Source organism: Lepus europaeus, chromosome 10 (genome assembly GCF_033115175.1).
Source record: "Lepus europaeus isolate LE1 chromosome 10, mLepTim1.pri, whole genome shotgun sequence".
Lineage (NCBI taxonomy): Eukaryota > Metazoa > Chordata > Mammalia > Lagomorpha > Leporidae > Lepus > Lepus europaeus.
Genome location: NC_084836.1, coordinates 756,194 through 775,438, shown reverse-complemented (window position 1 = coordinate 775,438; position 19,245 = coordinate 756,194). Strand labels below are relative to the sequence as shown.

Below are 19,245 nucleotides of genomic sequence, written 5' to 3'. Positions count from 1 at the left end.
TCCCTCCTCCGAAGGGTGGTGTCTGCGGGTGAGAGGGGTGCAGTGGAGAGGTCCCGGTCACCCGGCCACCCACAGCGACCCCCCCTCTGGGAGGAGACTGCGCCCGGCCCACCGAGACCACGGCGGCCTCAGGCTCCACCGGCGTCAGAGGGCTTCGGCTGCCAGCACCAGCTGGGCTCATACCCAAGGCCACACGGCTGGGGGCGGCGACATCCAGGTGTCTCCGGGGCCCGCCGCAGGCCTAGCCCGGCCTCGCCCCACAGGGCCAGGGCAGCCCCGTCCCGCACGAGGGTGGGCGGCCGGCAGCGAGCTGGCCGCGGCCCCGGCTTCCCCAGCACCCACGCCACCCACAGCGCGATCCGTCACGGTCCCCTCCCGCACGCCGCCTGGGGACCGCGGGCCGACCCGGACACGCGCGGACACGCAGAGCTCCCACACGGAGCGGAGGGTGTGCGACCGGCGGGGCGAGCCCGGGGCCGGGGCGTCTCCGCCAGCCGTCCCGCGCCAACAGGGAGTATTCTCGAGCTCCGCGCCAAACACCTAGGCAGAGGAAGGCTGCGCTCAGCTCCGGAAGCCGGCAGTCCAGCAGGAGCAGCCGGAAGCCCCGCCTCCCACGCGCCCGGACCCCGCAGCCCGGCCCGGAGTGCGCCTGCGCGGCCTTCCGAGCCCGTAGGCAGGGCGAGCGCCCAGGACTGCGCCTGCGTAGACCGCTGCGTCCCGGGGGGGGGGGGAGGAGTGGGGGGGCCGGCGCGTAGCACTGCGCCTGCGCGACCCACCGAGGCCGGGGGCGGGCGGGCGCGTGCAACTGCGTCTGCGTGGTCCTCCGGGCCCCGCCCCCTCGGCGTCCCTCCGGCCCCTCCCCGAGCCGCCCGCCCGGGCGCGCCTCGGGGCGGGCCCGGCGCGCGGGAACTGCGCCTGCGCGCGGCCGCCCCGCCCCGCCGCCCCGCCCCCGAGCGCGCGCGCGGGGCCCTGGGAGGGGCGCAGCGTCCGGCGGCGTCGCGGGCGGCGGCGGCGGGGCCGGGGCGCGGGGAGGGGCCGCGGGGGCAGACAAAGCCGCGGCTAATGAATGGGAGCGCGTCCGCCCGCGCCGCCGTCGTCCTGCGCCGGAGCCGCGCCGCCCGCCGCGGGCGCCCGGCTGAGGTGAGTGCGCGGCGGGCGCGGGGCCACCTCCCCGAGCGTCCGCACGCCGGCCGGAGCGCGCGGGGCCGGGCGGGGGCCGGGCCGCCGCGCCATTGTCTGCGCCGGGCGGGGGCCGCGCCGGGGTCGGGGCGCGCGGCCGCCGGGCTGACAGCTGCCCGCGGCGCGCGGCGCTTCCGGGCCGCGGGGCTGCTGACAAACCGCGCACGCACGAGTTGGCGCGGGCGGCGACCCGGCGCAGGTGAGCGGCGGCTCATTGTGTGCTTCCGGGCGCGCCGCCGGTGCGGGCCGGGCTGCGTGCGCCCCGGGCCCGCGTCCCGGGAAGGGGAAGTGGCGCCCCGGCGAGGGCGGGGGCCGCGCTGAGCTCCGCAGCGCCTCGAGGGTTCGCTCGGGGCTCCGAGGGCTGCGGGGGTGCGCAGCGAGGGTCCCAGGGCCGGGCCGCCCCTGCCCGCGCGCGCCCGGGTTCCCACGCCGGTGGTGCCTGTGCCCTGCGCTCCCAGGACAGGGTTTGCACAGGGTCAGGGAGACCCCGGGTCTTCACAAAGTTTCAGAGAACACCCCCTCCTGCGCGGAAGGCAGCCAGGACCTTATTTAGGTTTGTGATTAAAAAACACACATTTATTTATATTTGAAAAGCAGAGTTTACAGAGAGAGGGAGAGACAGGTTTTCCATCCTTTGGTCCACTCCCCAGGTGGCCCCGGGCCGGGCTTCGCCGGAGCCTGCAGCTGCATCCAGGTCTCCACGTGGGTGCAGGGACCAAGCACTTGGGCCACAGCAGGGAGCTGGGTCGGAAGTGGAGCAGCCCGGTCTGGGTCCAGCACCCACGTGGGACGCCCGCATCACGGAGGCGGCCTTACCCGTGCGCCACAGCGCCGGCCCCGCATCTAAGATTTTTAGTCCACTTTACAGCGAATTCCGGCTTACCCTGGATGGTGGTTTGGGTGTGAAGACTGCTCTGCAGTGTTACCCAAACTCCCAGACTCCGTGGAGAGAGCCCCAAATGAATCCTCAAGGGAGCTGGTGGCTTCTGTGTTTCCGGCGAGGTGCGGGAACGCCTGTGTGTCCAGATCCCGGTGGGCCTGGGGCCCGGGAGCTGCGGAGCTGAAGACAGTGGTGACCACGGCCCCTGCCTCGCTGCTCTCCGTTTTGCATCTGCGTTGTTGTTTCCCTTTGGCCTGACCTGGCTTCTGGTCTGATTTCCTTCTCTGTGTGGTGGGTGACTGGAGCCCTGAGCAGCTCAGAGGGCCGGGGTCTGTCTTGGGATCGCCCCTTTTCCCAGGGCCTTATCGCAGGCTGCAGGGATCCATTGTTATTTACATGTTGTGTTTCACCAAGGGTCAGCGACTTGATCAGGCTTTGTCCCGGCCTTTCAGCCTTGGCCTCTGCTGGCACCTCCTGGGCCCAGCGTCCATGCCCTTCCCTCCCATCCTGCTGTTCCGCACCTTGGCCTTCTTCATCCTGGGACATCTCACATCACGTCCTCACTGCTTGTTTGATCTGCGCTTTTGGTCACTCGGGTTCTGGGAGACATTGCTCCCTGTGGGTGAGGCGGGGGCCTGGCCGCTGCGCAGTCTCGCCCCTCTGCCCTGCCTGGCGCTGTCCCACCTGCGGGGCCTACACTGGGAGAACACAGAGGTGGACAGAAAAGGAAAAGTGAGGGCGGAGGGGTGCCTGCTTCTGTGGGAGACCCTGCCTGAGAATCCCTCGTGGGAAGGGGCCCTGTGAGCTCAGCCCTGAGCCCCTCTCTCCACCTGTGCCCCTGCCCCCTGGGGACTCGGTAGACTTCAGTGTGCATAAGTGACCTGCGTGGAAAGTGCTGGCCTGGCACCTGGGAAGCTGGGAGCTCCGCTCAGGTCAGGGTGATGGCCTTTCCAGCCGAGCGTGTGTGCGGCAGGAACGGCTGAGGCTCCCGTGCCGACGGCTGCCGCTGCCTGCCCTCCATGTCAGTCGTTGGCACCCGCGCCCTGGCCCTGCGGGCCGGCTGCCCTGTACTGCTGTGTCCTCCGGCCTCACGGCCTCGCTGAGTGTTCATCCGCAGCTCACCTTGTGGTTTGTGCTCCACCTGCCCTGCTGCCAAGAGCAGGCCGTCTGCTGCTGTCTGGGAGAGCTCCAGTGACTGTCACACTGACCTGTGAGTAGAAGGACAGGAGAGAGACCCTTCCAGCAGCTCTGGACCCTGGCCGGCCTGACTGCAGGCGAAGGGGAGGTGCTGGGGACCCGGGCCCTGGCCGGCCTGACTGCAGGCGAAGGGGAGGTGCTGGGGACCCGGGCCCTGGCCGGCCTGACTGCAGGCGAAGGGGAGGTGCTGGGGACCCGGGCCCTGGCCGGCCTGACTGCAGGCGAAGGGGAGGTGCTGGGGACCCGGGCCCTGGCCGGCCTGACTGCAGGCGAAGGGGAGGTGCTGGGGACCCACACAAGAGAGCAGAGCAATCCCAACAGCGCTAACGTTTTAGGGACAGCGTAGGGACCCAGCGACCTGACCGCGGTCTGTTTGCTTGCTTTGGAATGTGCCCTGTTTCCAAGGGAGCCTTATCGGGGTTTCTGACCACATCTCTTGGAGAGAGCCCTGAGTCCAGGTTCTGAATTTAACCCTTTCCCGCTCTGGGCTTCCCGTCTCAGCACAGAGCCTCTCGCCGGCGTTTCTGCCTGGGAAGCAGTGGGTGCTGTGCTTCCCGTGCGGCTCTGGCTGTTCGCATTCACTAATCCGTGTCTTCCCAGAAAGGCTGACTGTCCCCCCCCCCCCTCTATTTTTTGTTTTATTATTTTAAAGGATTTATTTGTTCATTTCAAAAGCAGAGTTACAGAGAGCAGAGGCAGACAGAGAGAGAGAGGTCTTCCATCCACTGGTTCACTCCCCAGATGGCTGCAACAGCCGGAGCTGCACTTAAAACCAGGAGCCAGGAGCTTCCTCCAGGTCTCCCATGTGGGTGCAGGGGCCCAAGGACTTGGGCCATCCTCCACTGCTTTCCCAGGCCGCAGCAGAGAGCTGGATCGGAAGTGGAGCAGCCTGGACTCCAACCGGTGCCCATATGGGATGCTGGGAGAGAAGGAGAAGCAGAGAGAGAGAGGTCCTCCATTCACTAGTTCATTCCCCAGATGGCCACAACAGCCAGGGCTGTGCTGAGACCGAAGCCAGGAGCTTCTTCAGGTCTCTTCTGTGGATGCAGGGGTCCAGAGACTTGGGCCATCACCCGCTGCTTTCCCAGGCCATCAGAAGGAATCGAAGTGGAGCAGCCAGGACTTGAACTGGCACCCACATGGGATGCTGGCATTGCAGGCGGTGGCTTTACCTGCTACGCAGCAACGCTGGCCCTGATACTGATATTTTTAAGACAAGTTTAAAATTAAATGGTTTTGAGGCCAGCGCTGTGGCTTAACAGGCTAATCCTCCGCCTTGCGGCGCCGGCACACCGGGTTCTAGTCCCAGTTGGGGTGCCAAATTCTATCCTGGTTGCCCCTCTTCCAGGCCAGCTCTCTGCTGTGGCCTGGGAAGGCAGTGGAGGATGGCCCAAGTGCTTGGGCCCTGCACCCGCATGGGAGACCAGGAGAAGCACCTGGCTCCTGGCTTCGGATCAGCGAGATGCGCTGGCCGCGGCGGCCATTGGAAGGTGAACCAATGGCAAAAAGGAAGACCTTTCTCTCTGTCTCTCTCTCTCTCTCTCACTATCCACTCTGCCTGTTTAAAAAAAAAAAAAAAAAATTAAATGGTTTTGGGGCTGGCACTGTGGTGCAGCAGGTTAAAGCCCTGGCCTGCAGCGCCAGCATCCCATATGAGCACCGGTTCAAGTCCCGGCTGCTCCACTTCCTGTCCAGCTCTCTTCTATGGCCTGGGAGAGCAGTAGAAGATGGCCCAAGTCCTTGGCCCTTGCACCTGTGTGGGAGACTCAGAAGAAGCTCCTGGCTTCGGATCAGCTCAGCTCTGGCTGTTGCAGTCATTTGAGGGGTGAGCGGGCGGATGGAAGACCTCTCTCTCTCTCTAACTCTGTATTCCAAATAAATAAAAATAAATCTTTAAAAATAAATAAATAAACATAGATACTTGGTATCCAGTGACATAGTAAACCTACTTGAGGAAAGGTTAATTAGAAAAGTGTATAAAGATATGGGAAAAAAATTCATAAATGGATTAAAGTTTAAAAGAAAAAAATGAAACTAACAAAAAATAAAATTAAGTGGTTTTACTTACATTTATCTATTTTTAACATTTTATTTATGTTTTTTATTGGAATTTTGTCATGTCACAGCGCCTGTTCAAGTCCATCTCCTTACTAATGCCTGGGAGGCAGCAGACAGCGGCCCGTGTAGGAGACCCAGGTGGAGCTCCTGCCAGGCCCAGCCAGCTGTTGTGGGCACTTGGGGATAAACCGGAGTGAGAGATTCTGCCTTGTGTGCTCGCTTGGCCTTTCCCTCACTCACTCATGTAAGGCCACACACACACACTTTCAAATTAAAAAAATTTTTTTAAATGGGGTAGGAAAAAGGTTTAAGATAAACATTTTATATCTTTTTCTCATCCTGAAACTTCTTTTTTACTTTAAAAATATCCAACCTCCTTTTCAAATTTATTTTTATTTTCTTTGAAAGGCAGAGAAATCTTCCACCTGCCGGTTCATTCCCTAAATGCCTGCAACAGCCGGAGCTGGGCCAGGCTGATGTCAGGATCCTGGAGCCCAATCCAGGTCTCCCCTGCCTTCTCCCAGGGCGTATGTTAGTGGGATGCTGGCATTGGACACAGCCGGGACTTGAACCTGGGTGACCCCGTATGGGAGTGAGCATCCTAGGCAGCATCTTGACCACTGCACGGGACATCTGCCCCTGGCCATCTGAATACACTTGGCCTTCTGTGTCCATGGAGTCCACCAACTGCAGATGGAAACCTGTGGGAAAGACTTGGCCTGTACTGAGCAGGCCTAACTTGAACAACACAGTGTAGCGACTGTCGGCACAGTGTGGGTATCACAAGTAATCTAAAGACTTAAAGTGGCACCGGCACTGCGACATGGTATCTAACAGACTCCAGCAGCTGCGCACTTCACATCCTCGGGGTCCTGGAGCAGCCCCATGCTGAGGGTGATGTTTGGGTGGTCGGCCCTGTGCTGAAATTCACACAGAAGGGGCGCAAAGCTGCTCTATTACTGCTGATAAACTGCTCAGCGGGGGGGGGGGTTGGGGGTTTGGGGTTGTTTTTACATTCCTTTGTCCTTAGTATGAATTCTGCCTAGAATAAATAAAGTACTGCTTTAAATTCCTTGACAAATATTCTTGTCTCTGGTTAGTGTTGCCCAATTTGATACACAATCAGGTTTGCTTGTTTTTAAGATTTAGTTATTTATTTGAAAGGCGGAGTTACAGAGAGGAAGAGAGGTCTTCCATCCGCGGGTTCACTCCCCAGATGGCTGCAATGGCTGGAGCTGCACCAATCCAAAGCCAGGAGGCAGGAGCCTCCTCCAGGTCTCCCACACAGGTGCAGAGGCCCAAGGACCTGGGCCATCTTCTGCTTTCCCAGACTGTAGCAGAGAGCTGGATCAGAAGTAGAACAGCCGGGACACGAACCAGCGCCCATATGGGATGTCAGCGCTGCAGACCGTGTCTTTAACCCACTGCGCCACAGCGCCAGCCCCTGGTTGGTTGATTTTACTATTAAAAGGTAGTTTCCTTATTCCCATCTCTCTTTCAGAGACTTTTGGGTTTTTTTGCAGAGAGAGCGCTTCCATCTGCTGGTTCACTCCCCAGATGGCCGTAATGGCCAGGGCTGGGCCAGGTCAAAGCCTGGAACCCCATGCAGGTCTCCCGTGGGGATGGCAGGGGTCCCCGTACTTGCGTTAGTGTGTGCTGCCTTCCCAGGCACATGATCAGGAAGCCCAGAGTAATGCCCAGCATTGTGGTGTAGCAGGTAAAGCTGCCACCTGCAGTGCCGGCATCCCAGGTGGGCACCAGTTCGAGACCTGGCTGCCCCAGAAAAACAACAGAAAATGGCCCAAGTGCTTGGGCCCCTGCGCCAACATGGGAGACCCAGAAGAAACTCCTGGCTCCTGGCTTTGGCCTCCTCTAACCCCAGCTGTTGTGGCCACCTGGGGAGTGGACAAGTGCATAGAAGATCTCTTTCTCTCTCTCTGTAACTCTTTCAAGCAAATAAATAAATCTTTTAAAGCAAAAGAAGGAAGCCCAGAGTAGCCAGGACTTGAGCCGGGCACTCTGATGTGGGATGCCGCTTCCACCTGAGTGGCAGCTTCATTCCCTGTACCACAACGCCCGCCCCGTGTTAGTCTTTGAAACTAGAAGAATGTAAAATGACTTCCAGAAAATTTTGGTTTTGAAGCTCTCATTTCTGCCTGTCTCCCTCCCCTTTCCATCTACGGTTATAATTTAGGGTTGCTGATGCTCTCCGTCTGTGTGGTGGTATTTTCCTAGCTGGTGTAGTTACTCCCTGTGTGAGCACAGCGTGCCAGCTGTAGAGATTGGCAGGGCAAGTGACCCTGGCTCCCATCCTGGGAGACCGGGGCTGGAGTGACGAGATCTGCCCTGAAAGGATTCTGGGTTTTTGTTTGTTTGTTTGTTTTAAGATTTATTTATTTGAAAGAGTTACACAGAGAAAGAGAGGTCTTCGATCTGCTGGTTCACTCCCCAGTTGGCTGCAATGGCCAGAGCTGTGCTGATCCGAAGCCAGGAGCCAGGAGCTTCCTCAGGGTCTCCCATGTGGGTGCAGGGTCCCAAGGACTTGGGCCATCTTCTACTGCTTTCCCAGGCCATAGCAGAGAGCTGGATTGATAGTGGAACAGCTGGGACTGGAGCTGGCGGCCATATAGGAGGCCGGCACTGCAGGTGGCGGCTTTACCCGCTTCGCCACAGCGCTGGCCCCAGGACTCTGCTTATTTGTCATGGATTGCCCTACTTAGTGTGTAAGCAGGCCGAGTGCATTTTTACAGTAATCTTGGTTTGCTGGAGAACAGCATCAACCCCATGGCATGAAGGCTGGCTCCGGGGCCTGTGTTGTGGTGAAGCACCTGCGTGCCAGCATCCCGTGTGGCTGCCCATTTGAGTCCCAGCTGCTTCACTTCCACTCTCGCTCCCTGCTGATGTGCCTGGGAAAGCAGTAGAGGATGGCTCATGTGGGAGACCCAGATGAAGCTCCTGGCTCCTGGCTTCCATCCAGCCGTTGCAGCCATATGGGGAGTGAACTAGCAAGTGGAAGACTCTGTCTCTAGCTCTGCCTTTCAAATAAAGGAGAAAACATTTAACAAAAATAAAGGCTGACTCCGGGTACCACCCAGATGTGCTTCTCAAGGTTGGGGTGCCATCCCCCCAGTTTAGGGGTAAGTGACAAAATCCAAATTGTTGACATAGATGTGACATTACCAGCGGCCACAGGAGAATGATCTTGTGGGGTAAAAACCAGCACTGATAACGCCTTCTTTTTCTGAAGTCAGTGCTAGTGTAGGAAATCTAAGACCAAATGAAGCATTTTCCTGGAGTTCAAGTGTCATTGCTCTTTATGCTTGTTTATGCGTAAAAATAGTCAAGTAGAAGAGAAATGCATAAAGCAGAAAGTGCAAGTCTTCATAAGTACCACAGGGAAACGGCACACAGCCCTGCAGAAACCGTGCAGATGTGTCTGGTGGGTACCGTGCGCGCCCCATGCGCCGGGGAGCGGGCCCCAGGGTACCGTGCGCGCCCCGTGCGCCGGGCAGCGGGCCCCGGGGTACCGTGCGCGCCCCGTGCGCCGGGGAGCGGGCCCCGGGGTACCGTGCGCGCCCCGTGCGCCGGGGAGCGGGCCCCGGGGTACCGTGCGCGCCCCGTGCGCCGGGGAGCGGGCCCCGGGGTACCATGCGCGCCCCGTGAGCCGGGGAGCGGGCCCCGGGGTACCGTGCGCGCCCCGTGAGCCGGGGAGCTGGCCTCGGGGTACCGTGCGCGCCCCGTGCGCCGGGCAGCGGGCCTCGGGGTACCGTGCGCGCCCCGTGCGCGGGGCAGCGGGCCTCGGGGTACCGTGCGCGCCCCGTGCGCCGGGGAGCGGGCCTCAGGGCGTGGGGGCTCCGTTGCAGCCCAGAGTTGGCTGTGGTCGCAGGCAGTGCCCAGCTGTGAGCTGTGGTGCCAGAGGAGGTTTCCAGTTTTACCCTTTCCATGGTCAAGAGTGAGGCACGTGCAGACAGATGCCCGTCTTGGTGAATTGTCAGCTCGTGAGACAGGCCAGGTCCATCCCACCAGCACCCAGAGATGGAAGCCACCTCTTCCGTCCCCTCCTTCCTTCTCGGGGGAGGGGTGCTGTGGCGCGGGGTCAGGCAGCCTGCAGCGCCCACAGCCAGCTGGTGTTTATGATCCAGCTTCTGCCAGGAAGGGTGGTGACGCGCAGGTGTCGGCCCAGGTCGCTGGGCCCCTGCACTCACCTGGGAGACCTGGATGGCGCTCCTGCCTCCTGGCTTCAGCCTGGCCCAGCCCTGGCTGTTGTAGCCATCTGGGGAGTGAACCAGTGGATGCCCTTTCTTTCTTGGCCTTTCAAATAAATATTAAAGAAATAAAAGCAGTTACCCATCACAACAACTTCTCCCTCTGGTTCCCAAAGGTGGGATCACACGTTGCTGGTTCTGTGTGTTGCATGTAACGACAGTTTTCCATGCTCACTCCTGCAGGGTATCCCATTGCTTGAATTTGTCGCCATGGTAGCACCTTTTCCTGTATGAGCGCTGCCTGAACCTTTCTCTGTCACTTGTGTCTTGTCTGCAAGCGTCTCTCTTGCGAGCGTCTTGCCTGTTAGGACGCCATGGGCTGAGTGTGACGGGGAGAGACCGACCGCAGAGTGAGGCTCTGGGGGAAGGTGCCCTCTGACCAGGAAGCAGACCCTCAGCAGAGTGCAGCTGCTGCCCTTTGACCTCGGGCGCCCCGCCTCTGGAACGGTGGGAAGTAAGTTTGTTTCTGCACAGCCCGGTTCATGGCGTTTGGGTGTAGCTGCCCAAACAGAATAAGGCCGCGGTACTCCACGGTGTTGGGGGGGCCTCATAGACGATGGGGAACTGTGAATGAGGCTGGGCACCAGTCCATCTGCTACAGGCACGCGTACAGCTGCTTACGGCGTTTCTGCTCACGGACTTTTTTTTTTTAAGACTTATTTATTTGAAAGGCTGAGATGGGGGGGGGGGGGCAGAGAAATCTGTCCACTGATTCACTCCCCAAATGGCCGCAACGGCTAGAGCTGGGCCGATCAGGAGCCAGGAGCTTTTTCCAGGTCTCCCTCATGGGTGCAGGGTTCAGGGGCTTGGGCTCCTCTCCCAGGCGCATTACTAGGGAGCCGGATCAGAAGTGGAGCAGCTGGGACTTGAACCAGCGGCCGTATGGGATGCTGGTGCCGCAGGTAGCAGCTTTACCTGCCGTGCCACAGTGGTGGCCCACAACGCTCCTTTTTCATACGATTGATTTATGGACTTATCTGGAAAGCAGAGCTACAGAGGGAGAGGGGAAGGGAGAGACAGAGTGTGATTGATGGGTCGATTCCACCCTCAGTGGCAGTGACAGCCAGGGCTGGGCCAGGCTGAAACAGGAGCCAGGAGCTCCACCCTGGTCTCCCACGTGGGTGGCAGGGGCCCAAACGCCGGGGCCTCCTTTGCTGCCTGGTGTGTCAGCAGGAATCCAGAGTGGGGTGCCGGCATCCCGGCTATGGCTGAGCCCGCGGTGCCACAGCGCCAGCCCCTGCCACGAAGACTTTGCCCTTCTCTAAACATCCTCTTACTGCAAACCGCGCGCTTTTACTCTCTCGATGAAAACAGAGGTTTGTGTTTTTCTCTGAAGTTTCCAATTTTAGTGGGGCCTAATCCGTGCTTTTCCCCAGTGTGGTCAGCTTTGTTTCCTGTGCATCGAGGTTACAAGAGTACTTTCGTATGTTAAATTTTTTTAATTAATTAATTTATTTGAAAGTCAGTGTTACACAGAGAGAGAGGAAGAGAGGTCTTCTGTCCACCGATCCACTCCCCAGGCCAGAGCTGTGCCGATCCAAAGCCAGAAGCCTCTTCCAGGTCTCCCACGTGGGTGCAGGGGACCAAGGACTTGGACCATCTTCCACCGCTTTCCCAGGCCATAGCAAAGAGCTGGATTGGAAGTGGAGCAGCTGGGACTTGAACTGGCTCCCATATGGGAGGCTGGCACTGCAGGCGGTGGCTTTACCCACTACGCCACAGCGCTGGCCCCGACCTATGTTAAATTCTTAATAGAGAGTCATCCCGCCCACTGTGGGATCCCCACTGGTTCATTCCGCACGTGCCCATGGCGGTCCCTGGCCCAGCGTTGGTGTTCAGGAGTGGGAGCTGAGGGGCAGAGTGGTGTCTCACAGAGTGGCCTAACTATCTTAGCCCCCTCTGGGTTGCTGATGACACGGTCACAGGCCGGGTGGGTCAGAGAGCAGAGGGATGTGTGGTCCAGGTTGAGGGCCATTTCGCAGTGGCCCTTCTGGCTGGCAGAGTCCCGAGAGTGCCGCACGATGAGGGACCTGGCCAGACCGCCCTCCACAGTCGACCCCTCCCGCGATGGCCTTTAATCTGCTGGCCTCTCACAGGTGCCCTTCTTAAGGTCTCCTAATGGGGATTAGGCTTCAGGCTGGTCAGGGCGCAAGGCCGGTCAGACCTCGGCATTGTGCTGGCTCTGCAGCATCACCAGGCCCGCACGCGCTGTCCAACTCCGGACTCTACCCTCTGCTTCCGCACTGCCAGTGCCGCCACGCCCGGGTTCCTCTGGCTCCTTAGATGTGGTTTTAAACCATTTTTAAAAAATTTTATTAAAGAATGGCTTAGACAGAAATGGACTAACTGGTGTGCGTAGCCTGTGAGTTACTTCCGATGGGTCCACTATGACACTGTTGGTGTCGGCGGAAGAGCTCGCTCCTGGCCTGCCTGTCGGCCTCCGTCCTGCTAACAGCCCAGCCCCGCTCTTATGCTGCTTGTTTATTTCCTTGTTTGTGCTGCTAGTTTTATGACTGAACGGAGCGTCTCTTAGACATGAGTCAAGCTTTGCCTTTTTTTTAGGTTTATTTATTTGAAAGGTCTCCATCTACTAGTTCACTCTCCAAATGCCGTAACCACCAGGGCTGGGCCGGAGTCTGAAACTCAGTTTGGGTCCCCCAGGGGGTGGCAGAGACCAAGTGCAGGGGGCATCACCTGCCTCCCAGGCTCACAGGCAGGAGGCTGGGCAGCACGTGCAGGAGCCAGCGTGGCCCAGGCTCTCTGTGGGGCGTGGCGTCCCAGGGGTAGGCTGACCCGCGGTGCCCCAGTGCGTGACCTTTCGGTCTCCTAGAATACAGGTTATGCCATCTACCCCCCCACACACACACACAGAAATCTTTATTTTTAGATTTTTTTTGCTTGTTTTATATATTTGAAAGGTGGAGAGACGCGCACACACACACACGCACACAGAGGGAGAGAGGAGAGAGAGAGACAGCTCCCTCTGACCACTTCACTTCCCAGATGCCTGGGACTGGACGGGGCTGAAGCCAGGAGCCAGGATTACAGGCTGGGTTTCACACACAGGTGGTGTGAACTCAGTTACCCGAGTGCCTCCTACGGTCTGCGCTGGTGGAAACTGAAATCAGGAGTTGGAGTCGGGCTCTCTGTGTGCGACGCGGGCTCTGTGTGTGTCTGGGGCCCTCTGGTGTGTGACACGGACTCTGGTGTGCAGTGTGGGCTCTGTGTGTGTCTGGGGCCCTCTGGTGTGTGACACGGACTGTGGTGTGCAGTGTGGGCTCTGTGTGTGTCTGGGGCCCTCTGGTGTGTGACACAGACTGTGGTGTGCAGTGTGGGCTCTGTGTGTGTTGGGGGCTCTCTGTGTGTGACACGGACTCTCTGTGCGACATGGGCTCTCTATGTGTGATGCAGGCCCTCTGGTGTGTGACGTGGGCTCTGTGTGCAACGTGGGCACTGTGGTGTGTGACGTGAGCACTCTGGTGTATGGTGCGGGCTCTCTGTGATGTGGGCTCTCTGTGTGTGACACGGGCTCTCTGTGTGACATGGGCTCTCTGTGTGGGATGCAGGCCCTCTGGTGTGTGACACAGGCCCTCTGGTATGTGGCGCGAGCACTCTGGTGTGGGATGCGGTCCCTCTGGTGTGTGACATGGGCTCTCTGGTGTGTGACATGGTCCCTCTGGTGTGTGGTGCGGGCTCTCTGTGATGTGGGCTCTCTGTGTGTGACACTGGCTCTCTGTGTGACATGGGCTCTCTGTGTGGGACGCAGGCCCTCTGGTGTGTGACACGGTCCCTCTGGTGTGTGGCGTGGGCTCTCTGTGGGACACAGGCTCTCTGGTGTGTGACACGGGCTCTCTGTGTGGGATGCTGTCCCTCTGGTGTGTGACAGAGCACCCTGGTGTGTGGCGCAGGCTCTCTCGTGTGTGGCATGGGCTCTCTGTGTGTGACATGGGCTCTCTGTGTGTGACACTGGCTCTCTGGTGTGTGACACAGGCTCTCTGTGTGACATGGGCTCTCTGTGTGGGATGCAGGCCCTCTGGTGTGTGACACGGGCTCTCTGGTGTGTGACATGGTCCCTCTGGTGTGTGGCGCGAGCACTCTGGTGTGGGATGCGGTCCCTCTGGTGTGTGACACGGGCTCTCTGGTGTGTGACATGGTCCCTCTGGTGTGTGGCGCGGGCTGTCTGTGATGTGGGCTCTCTGTGTGTGACATGGGCTCTCTGTGTGTGACACTGGCTCTCTGTGTGTGACACTGGCTCTCTGGTGTATGACACAGGCTCTCTCGTGTGTGGCGCGGGCTCTCTGTGTGACATGGGCTCTCTGTGTGGGATGCAGGCCCTCTGGTGTGTGACACAGGCTCTCTGTGTGTGACACGGGCTCTCTGGTGGTGTGGGACGTGGGCTCTCTGTGTGCAACATGGGCTCTCTGTGTGGGACGCAGGCCCTCTGGTGTGTGACACAGGCCCTCTGGTATATGGTGCGAGCACTCTGGTGTGGGACACGGGCTCTCTGTGTGGCACACGGGCTCTCTGTGTGTGACGCGGGCTCTCTGTGTGGGATGCAGGTGTCTCTGCTGGGCTGTACTCCCACCAGCCGCTGGAAGTCACACTTGCGGAAAGTGAGTGGTGCGCTGGGCCACGCGCCCTCGGTCTGGTGATTGTCCTCTGTCCCGTGTCCTGGGTCTTCGTAGTTCCTCTGTAGATTTGGTCAGATTCAGATTCGAGCTCTGGGAAGACGCCTTTTCAGTGGGTGCCCTGACCTTCCTGGGGCGGCTGGGTCCAGGGTCTTGTCTCCGGCAGGACCGAGATCTATTTGCATACAGAAGTGCAGGGTCTTAGAGAGAGGGATGGCTCAGCAGGGTTCAGGACCCTCCCTTGATGGGACTGGGGGTGGGGGTGAGGAGGTAGGGCTTGTTAACTGAGTATTCATAAGGAGTGGAGTCTGGGCATCTTGGAAGTGTCATGGCAACAAGTGCATGATGGGATGGTAATTCTATCAAAGTGACCTTGCAAAGTAGCTAGAGGTCATGATGGGAATGCAGCTGGCTGCCATATTGGCTATTTTTGGCCAGCATGGGTTCGAAGCCAGGAAACCACAGAAGCTGTGGTTTTTGGGTGCTGGGTGGTGCAGCAGGGAGGGGCTGGTGGCCTCATCTCCTCTGGCTAGCTACCTCCTCAGCTCCATTATCCCTGCCCGTGTTAATTCACACGCAGTTTCAGAATGGGCGCTCTGGTTCGGTTACCGCTGCTTGCTTGTTCTTCCCCAGAAACCTTTTGCTTAAGGAGCACACGCTTCCTGCATTTCATGATTACAACTGCAGGGCCATGCTGGCTGTCCCACTGTGCCCCTTCCCCTCCCTGTCCTGTTCCCAGTCTTATTTTTTACTAAGATCTATTTCCAGTTAACTTTTTTTTTTTTTTTTTTTGACAGGCAGAGTGGACAGTGAGAGAGACAGAGAGAAAGGTCTTCCTTTGCCGTTGGTTCACCCTCCAATGGCCGCTGTGGCCAGCGCACTGCGCTGATCCGAAGCCAGGAGCCAGGTGCTTCTCCTGGTCTCCCATGGGGTACAGGGCCCAAGCACTTGGGCCATCCTCCACTGCCTTCCCGGGCCATAGCAGAGAACTGGCCTGGAAGAGGGGCAACCAGGACAGAATCCGGCGCCCCGACCGGGACTAGAACCTGGTGTGCCGGCGCCGCAAGGTGGAGGATTAACCTATTGAGCCGCAGCACCGGCCTGCAGTTACCTTTATACTCACATGATTCACTCTATGTTAAGAAAAGAGTTCAACAAATAGTATGGAAAAACAGCTGGTCCTTAGCAGTGGAGACCAGCTGGGTGGCTGCTGAAGGAACGCCTCCCCTGCCGTTGGGTTATGGCGTCTGCTGAGCAGGCCCTGTAGAGACGGGAGGCAAGGGACCGTTCTCCTGGCCTCTGCTGAGGGCGGCCGATTGGGGTTTTATTCTGGTATGTGAACATATCTGATACGTGTTAAGTGTTGCTTTATCACCGACTGTATCAGATTGTCTCGTCTTTAGGCCGTGGGAGCCCTTACACTTGCTCCTGGCTCCTGACAGGATCCCAGGGTGAGAGGCCCGGCTGTGCGGGAGCCAGGGTGTCCTTGCCGGCCGGCACGGGCTGAGCCGCTCCTGCAGCCCCTGTGCTTTAGTGGCCTTGCGGTGAGGCCTCGGGGGAGCAGCCTGGGTGCTGGAGAAGCTGCTCCCCTGGAGGAGCCGGGACGTTCACCTGAGCTCTGTGTCCGCGAGGATGTAGGAGATGAGAGGATTAGAACCCTCGGGACTACTCCTGCTCTACACGTCACACAGGATGACAGTTCACTCCTGCTGCGTGACTGAGAGGGGTCGTCCCAGACTCTGCTGTTACAGCCTCTGCCCTGTAGGGGGTGTGGCCAGCGCTGGCTGTGTTCTCTCCCAGACAGCCCGGCTTACCCTGTGCTCACACCCACCCCTTGCACCCGGGTGGAGCTGGATGGGTTTGGTCTCCAGTGTGTTTGCGGCAAGGATTCACAGCGCCGCGTGCTGAGTCCCTGCGTGCTGGCAGCCGCTTCCTGTGTCCCTGTGGCACGTGAGTGCGAAGTGTAAAATCCGTGGTTCACAGCTGCTTCCCGAGCGTCTCACGTGGTGCTGCATTGTCCTTGCGTCGTGACGCTTTGTCCTGCGAGCGTGAACGATGCGCTCAGGGTGCAGCTCCACAGAGGCCTTGAGCTTCTGTTTCTGTTCCCTTGCTCCGTCTGCCTCCCTGCTCTGGGTCTGGATTCTTGGACGTATGTTGGGCCTTCCCTATCTGTCTTCTAAATTGGTCCCTCTCTCTTGCATCTTTGTTTATCCCTTTATTTCTTTTCATTAAAAGTATTTTTCTCCTTTTTTTAAAAGATTTATTTATATATTTGAGAGGCAGAGTTACAGAGAGCGGGAAAGAGAAAGAGAGAGAGAGAGATATCTTTTCATCCACTGGTTCACTCCCCAGATGGCTGCAACAGCTGGAGTTGGGCCTATCTGGAACCAGGAGCCAGGAGCTTCTTGGTCTCCCACAAAGGTGCAGGGGCCCAAGCATTTGGGCTATTTTCCACTGCTTTTCCAGGCCATTCGCAGGGAGCTGGATCAGAAGAGGAGCAACCAGGACACGAACCGGTACCCATATGGGATGTGGGTGCTGCAGGTGGAGCACTGGCCCATCTCTGTCCTTAAGCTGTCTTCTGTGGAGTTTTGTTCTCCGGCGTCTTCCAGCTTCATATTTTTTTCTTTTCTTTCTTTCTTTCTTTCTTTCTTTCTTTTCTTTTCTTTTCTTTTCTTTTCTTTTCTTTTCTTTTTTTTTTTTTTTTTTTTTTTTTTTTTTTTTTTTGACAGGCAGAGTGGATAGTGAGAGAGAGACACAGAGAGAAAGGTCTTCCTTCTTGCCGTTGGTTCACCCTCCAATGGCCGCTGCGGCCGGCTCATCACGCTGATCCGAAGCCAGGAGCCAGGTGCTTCTCCTGGTCTCCCATGGGGTGCAGGGCCCAAGCACTTGGGCCATCCTCCACTGCACTCCGGGCCATAGCAGAGAGCTGGCCTGGAAGAGGGGCAACCAGGATAGAATCCGGCGCCCCAACCGGGACTAGAACCTGGTGTGCCGGCGCCGCAAGGTGGAGGATTAGCCTGTTAAGCCACGGCGCCGGCCCATATTTTTTTCTTGCAATCATGTTTTACTTTTACTTCTAATGTTTCTCTGGGATCTGGAGCCTCATTTCAGAATTTTTCTATCTTGATTTATGTATTTTTTTTTATTTTATTTTTATTTATTTTTTTTTTTGACAGGCAGAGTGGATAGTGAGAGAGAGAGACAGAGAGAAAGGTCTTCCTTTTGCCGTTGGTTCACCCTCCAATGGCCGCCGCGGTAGCGCGCTGCGGCCGGCGCACCGCGCTGTTCCGATGGCAGGAGCCAGGTGCTTCTCCTGGTCTCCCATGGGGTGCAGGGCCCAAGCACTTGGGCCATCCTCCACTGCACTCCCTGGCCACAGCAGAGAGCTGGCCTGGAAGAGGGGCAACCGGGACAGGATCGGTGCCCCGACCGGGACTAGAACCCGGTGTGCTGGCGCCGCAAGGTGGAGGATTAGCCTGTTAAGCCACGGCGCCGGCCCATATTTTTTTCTTGCAATCATGTTTTACTTTTACTTCTAATGTTTCTCTGGGATCTGGAGCCTCATTTCAGAATTTTTCTATCTTGATTTATGTATTTTTTTAAGAAATATTTATTTACTTGAAAGGCAGAGTTACAGGGAGGCAGAGGCAGAGAGGGGATTTATGTGTTTTTTGTTTTGTTTTTTTTTTGTTTTTACAGGCAGAGTTAGACAGTGAAAGGGAGAGAAAGAGAAAGGTCTTCCTTCTGTTGGTTCACCCCCTTTATGGCTGCTACGGCCAGCGCTGCGCCGATGTGAAGCCAGGAGCCAGGTGCTTCCTCCTGGGCTCCCATGCGGGTACAGGGACTAAGCACCTGGGCCATCCTCCACTGCCTTCCCGGGCCACAGCAGAGAGCTGGACTGGAAGAGGAGCAACCGGGACTAGAACCCGGGGTGCTGGCACCGCAGGTGGAGGATTAGCCTAGTGAGCTGTGGCGCCGGCCTATGTTGTTGTTTGTTTGTTTTTTTAATTTAGAGGCTAGTGCTGTGGCAGAGCAGGTGAAGCTGCTGTTTGCGATGCCTGTTAGGGACCTGGCTGCTCCACTTCCAGTCCAGCTGCCTGCTGCTGCCCCGGGAGAGCAGTGGGAGGTGCCCCAGGTCCCGGGCCCTGCACGGGTAGGAGATTCGGAAGAAGCTTTAGGCTCCTGGTTTCAACCTGGCTCAGCCCCGACCGTAGTGGCCATTGCAGAAGTGAACCAACGAGTGGAAGATCTCTCTCTCTATTTTTTTTTTTTTTTTAAGAACTTTAAAAAAGTTTGTTGGGTCTGGTACTATGGCACAATGAGTTAACACCCTGGCCTGAAGTCCCGGCATCCCATATGGGCGCCGGTTCGAGTCCCAGCTGCTCCACTTCCCATCCAGCTCTGCTGTGGCCTGGGAGAGCAGTAGAAGATGGCCCAAGTTCTTGGGCCTCTGCACCCGCGTGGGAGACCAGGAAGAAGCTCCTGGCTTCAGATTGGAACAGATCCCAATGTCCCTTTATGCTGGTATCGTCCAATCAGATGAACGGGCGCGTACAGCCTCAGGTCGAAAGTTCATCTGTTGCACCTGGTTCTTCCTAGTTGTTTATGCAGAGTCCATTCTGTTTCATCTGTTTCACCTGGCTGTTTTCGTAGGCCTTGTGGTCGACTGATTGCTGCAAACCATGTAGATGAGGAGGTTCCCACAGGTGGCCAGCCTGCAGTTCCCCACAACGTGGGAGACCTGAAGAGGCTCCTGGCTTTGGAGCAGCGCAGCTCCAGCTGTTGCGGCCAATTGGGGAGTGAACCATCGGATGGAAGACCTCTCTCTCTCTCTCTCTCTCTCTCTCTCTCTCTCTGTAACTCTTTCAAATAAATAAATCTTCCTTTTTTTAAAAAAAAAAAAGTTTATTTATTTGAAAGGCCTACAGAAAGAGACGTGGACACAGACTTTCTTCTGCTGGTTCACTTGCCAAATGCACATAACAGCCAGGACTGGGCCAGCTGAAGCCAGGAGCCAGGAGCTCCGTCTGGGTCT

The 19,245-nt window shown here is 57.8% G+C and overlaps 1 protein-coding gene across 2 annotated transcripts in view; it reads left to right on the top strand.

The window, feature by feature from the left end:
• The first annotated feature begins 1,124 nt into the window (after positions 1 to 1,124).
• Positions 1,125 to 19,245, top strand: part of ZBED4 (zinc finger BED-type containing 4) — a 35,085-nt gene continuing 16,964 nt past the window's right edge. Inside the window, exon 1 of one of the 2 annotated variants that reach the window (XM_062202654.1) lies at positions 1,125 to 1,140. The gene's annotated coding sequence lies outside the window, so the exon portion shown is untranslated. Of the gene's footprint in view, positions 1,141 to 1,640; positions 3,270 to 19,245 lie in introns of those variants that run through there. The other variant, XM_062202652.1, reaches the window with a different exon arrangement.